The sequence below is a fragment of the Sapajus apella genome, unplaced genomic scaffold (assembly GCF_009761245.1).
Source record: "Sapajus apella isolate SASKATOON/1434 unplaced genomic scaffold, GSC_monkey_1.0 scaffold59, whole genome shotgun sequence".
In the NCBI taxonomy this organism is placed as follows: domain Eukaryota; kingdom Metazoa; phylum Chordata; class Mammalia; order Primates; family Cebidae; genus Sapajus; species Sapajus apella.
In genome coordinates, this window is record NW_022436999.1 from 7,713,315 (window position 1) to 7,718,266 (window position 4,952).

Below are 4,952 nucleotides of genomic sequence, written 5' to 3' on the forward strand. Positions count from 1 at the left end.
TGTCTTTGTAGGAGAGGTTTACCGGCAGCAATCTGGTTGAAAGGCCGGGAGGGGTGGAGGATGCTCTAAGCTGTTTATATGGCTACATACATGAAAATGAGAAAATATTAACTACATATAACAAAGAACAGGAGATGCTGACCTAGATTACAGGGAGATCTAAAGTTTCCTCAACACTCCTTCTTCCATCACCAGCACCCAAACTTGGCACATGACTAATACCTCAAGGACAATCTCTAACTCTATGACCTTGAAAACATCGACAAGGGTCCCTGTGGCAGAGCCTGTAGGTAAAGTAGGCACTTTGAGGGGAAACCTTTTAGTCCAACAGCTGTGTCACACATAACAAAAGAAGCAACATTAATAATGGTGGCTATTGTATTGGCTAACTCAATCCCCTGCCCACTTTCCCATTACCAAGCAGGCCCCTGGATTCTAGTATAGCCCAACAGAAAAGAGAGGATTTCAATAATCATTAAAATTGGGGATTGTACCAGCCAGGGCAAGGTGGGGCTCAGAGCATGATTCCACTTGATTTGAAAAAGTAAAGAGATGTGCATTTCCTTGCTCCTTGGCGAAGTGGAGCAAATTTGTACCTGTTATTTAGGCATCAGTGGGAGAGTGGTGGAGGGGGGAGGGAAACAGAGTGATCCTCAAATCACCAGGCAGCAGGAGAAGCTGCCAGGCTCTGCCCCCCTGCATTTGCCTTTAGTTGGCAAAAGACAAATTAGTCCAGCACCTCCTGAGCCGAGTTTGCAGTGCAGAGTCTGCAAGAATGTTTGCTTGGGGAGCGGCACTGTGCTTTATCTCAGCAGGTGTAATTCCATCACATGATTGTCTTGGATCTGCTTTCCCCACTCCAGCCTGAGCTTGCCAATTCAGAAAACTATAGCTGAGAAATAAATCGTTCTTCTTTGTGTCAGCCCAGGAAACACTAGGGGTCCCTTTATATGGAATAGGATGGATGAGCAGTTCCTTACCGCTGCAGTTAGAGAAGGGCTCTCTCACTGTCCTCGAGGCCTTCAAGCCAGAACTTCCTCTTTGCAGGAAACTTGCTGGCTTCCATGGGAAGCCAGGCTGGGCCCTGCGGCCTGCTCTGCCCATGCCCAAACTTTACAGGTCACCAACACACCAGTCAAAGAAGACTAGGGCCTTTACAGGGACACAGACACAGGGCTAAGGGCTACCCTGCCTTGGAAACTTTGGGTACAACCTTGGCATCTCTAGCCCAGAGGATTATTTCTATTGCAGTTTAAGGTTACTACCTTTGGCAGGTAACTTTCACCTTCTGGAAATTGCTGACAAGGAAGCTAAATAGGAGGGGCCTCTCCAGCCCAAGCCTGGAAAGCTCAGCCATTCAGCCCAGGAGCCAAGATAAGGTGAACCTTGTTAGAGCCGGCAGCCTGGGCCCACTCATACCTAAAAGGCTCCTAGGGTCCTGTGAAGCCAGGTCAGGTCTGACCTTCCTCTTTCAGGCTACAGATGTTCCCTCTACATGTTTGTTGCAGGACTGAGCTGGCTTGGGAGACTGGAGTTTCTGCACAGCCCTAACAGGCACCAAAGAGAACAGAGACTGTCATTGAGTTATAGGGACTCCTTTTTTATTTTTGGTAGAGACAAGGTCTTGCTACGTTACCCAGGCTGTTCTCAAACTCCTGAGCTCTAGCAGTCCTCCCACCTTACCCTTCCAAGTGCTGGGATTACAGATGTGGACCACCGCCCTCAGCTGGAGTCCTTACTTGAAGTTCAGATTTCTAGGCTCCTTCCAGAATACAATACAAAACCATAATACTTAATGATATGTATATATATATTTTTTGAGGTGGAGTCTCACTCTGTCACCCAGGCTGGAGTGTGGTGCCACAATCTCAGCTCCACCTGCAACCTCCACAATCTGCAACCTCCACCTCCTGGGTTCAAGCAATTCTCCTACCTCAGCCTCCCAAAGTAGCTGAGATTACAGGCGCCTGCCACCATGCCCAACTTTTTTTTTTTTTTTTCTGTATTTTTAGTAGAGATGGGGTTTCACCATGTTGGTCAGGCTGTTTTTGAACTCCTGACCTCAAATGATCCACCCACCTCAGCCTCTAAAACTACTGGAATTATAGGCAAGAGCCACCGAACCCCGCCACCTAATGATAGGTTTCTTATGAACCTACTTCATGGTTATATAAGCAAGATGATAGAAAAGGAAATCTCTGTACTGTTGTCTTCAGAGCTTGTTAAGACACACAGTAGCCACTCCAGTGCCTTAGCCATCTCTGACAGGTCCTAGATTGACCCCATTTGTTCCTCATGATCTGCTCTCCACCCTTCTTTACCCTGCTCTCTGCCCATGAGGCTGAGTCACGAGGATGACATCAATAAGCTGCCCTTGCCCTCCAGCCTCTAGGGGTTGGCCAATGAGGTCGGCATATTTATTTCTCTGGTTCCTTCCTGCTAGATGTCCATCTCTGTTAGCTTTCTGAATTCCCTTAATGGGTTCCACCCCCTTGTCCTTACAGACATGGTAGTGGCTCCTGCACTTACCAGCCTAAGGGTAGTGCGCGTCCCTTTTGCGTTGTCTAAGCCCAGTCCATGCTTTGTAAATAGTAACTTTATTACACTCTTCCTAAATGACTCAATTTAAGGCCATCCTTTAGAACATTTTGCCCTTATTACTATTTCTGAGTTAATATGAGGAAATTTTACTTGATTCTGCCCTCTCCAAACTTTCTGCACATAAAATGTTATTTTATCTTTTTATTTTCCTTTAAGACAGAGTCTTGCTCCATTACACAGGTGGGAATGTAGTGGTGAACTCCTGTACTTAAGCAATCCTCCTGCCTCAGTCTCCTAAGTAGCTGGGACTACGGGTGTGCATCAGCATGCCCACCTGATTTTAAAATATTTTTGTAGAGATGGGGTCTTGATACGTTGACTGGGCTGGTCTCAAACTCCTGGCCTCAAGCCCCATCCCACCTCGGCCTCCCAAAGTGCTGGGATCATGGGCATGAGCCACCAGGCTTGGGCTTATTTTCTCTTAGTATTGCTAAAGTAGTTTTTTTTAATTTAAAATATATACGATAATTTTTTGTTAACAAGCAAGATCCTTACTATAATTGCTTTCAATAGATAATTTTGGATAGTGTATTAGTTCGTTCCCTATTGGTTATAACAGAATATATGGCACTGGGTCATTTATAAAGAAAAGTACTTTATGTCTTACAGTTATGAAGGCTGAGAAGTCCAGGATTGAGGGGCCACATTGGTGAGGGGATTCTTGCTGGTGAGGACTCTCTGCAGAGACCTAAGGCTGCACCGGCAATCACATGGTGAGGGGCTGAGTGAGCTCACATGCTTGGTTAGATCTCTCTTCCTCTTCTTAAAAAACTACCAGTTCCACTTGCAAGATTACCTGCTAGTCTATTAGTCCATTAATCCATTAACCTATAAATGGATTAATCATTCATAAGGGTTAAAGCATCTTGATCCAATCATCTCTCAAAGACCCCACCTTTCAATATTGTCACATTTGGAGATTAAGTTTCTAACACATGAAATTTGAGAGACACATTCAAACCATAGTAGATGATAAATAAGGAAAAAAAAGTCTCGTAAATTTTGCATTTCAAACCAGCACTGACAGGTGTTTCCAACGCATGCTATGGCTTAAGAAGCACTGCACAAGTCAGTGCTTCAAGCTTTTCACAGGCGGCTGTCCTGAGACATCAGCATCCCCTTCCCTCCATTAGAGCCGACACCAATGAGTTTGAGATAAAGCGACTTTATATAAAAACAGCCTGATATCTCTATTTTGGAAAGTCTGTCCTTAACACCTGGTTTTGAAGTCCAGGAAAGCTGTGTATGTTATTTAACTTAAAAACTTAAATACGGGCTGGGCACAGTGGCTTATACCTATAATCTCAGCACTGTGGGAGGCTGAGGTGGGTAGATTACCTGCAGTCAAGAGTTCAAGACCAGCCTGGCCAACATGGCAAAACCCCACCTCTACTAAAAATACAAAAATCAGCCAGGTGTGGTGGCGCACGCCTGTAATCCCAGCTACTCAGGAGGCTGAGGCAAGAGAATCTCTTGAACCTGAGAGGTGGAGGTTGCAGTGAGCAAAGATCACGCCACTGCATCTAGCCTGGGTGACAGAGCAAGACTCCGTCTCAAAACAAAGAAGAAAAAATTAAATATGTACATCTATAAATTTAAATCATATATATATATATATAGCTTTAAAAGTTTTTTACACTCAAGGCTTTTCCTAGAATATACATTCCTCCATATTCCCTATTTAAAAATTACCTCTTTGTCTCTCAAGCTCAACAATAACTTTTCTGCGAAGCTCTTGACCCTTCCACATCTGGCATGGAAATATTCCAAGTTATCTGTGTTGGCAGATGGAGCTGTGCTGAACAGAAGCTTTACCCTGGATTCAGTCTTCTGTCCCAGCACGAGCACCTGACTCAACTTTGGAAGTGTGGAGAAGGTTATGGAACTTCATCTCGCCCTAGTTCACCTTCCCCCACTTCCAGTCCTACCCACTTATACTTCGTCCTGGTCCAAGTGGATTATCCCCCTAATTTTTCCCCTTAAAGATATCAATAGAAGATTGATTATCAACATTGTATGCTCATTATTGTCCTGAGTTCCTCCTTAGAAGCTGTTGCTGAGTACTGCTAAGTACTAAGCCAGGTTCCTGTGGTCTGCTCCTGCACCCTAGAAGGGCCTTACATGAATTAGGCTGGGATGAGTTCCAGCACATGGGAACTATAGGAAAATCCAGAACAGAGGTAAAATGTGACCTTAGGAATCATGTCTCCTTTACACTGATGTGTGACCTGTTCTCAGCAACTTCAAACTGGCCACTTTTTTTTTTGAGAGAGAGTCTTGCTCTGTCTCTCAGAAGTGCAGTGGCACAATCTCAGCTCACTGCAACCTCCACCTCCCAGGTTCAAGTGATT

At 44.9% G+C, this 4,952-nt stretch overlaps 1 long non-coding RNA gene across 1 annotated transcript; it reads left to right on the forward strand.

Moving 5' to 3' along the window:
• The first annotated feature begins 3,184 nt into the window (after positions 1-3,184).
• On the forward strand, positions 3,185-4,609 carry LOC116528680. The gene is made up of 2 exons (XR_004259145.1): positions 3,185-3,314; positions 4,310-4,609. It is a non-coding gene; the product is annotated as an uncharacterized LOC116528680 (long non-coding RNA).
• Positions 4,610-4,952: the final 343 nt, after the last annotated feature.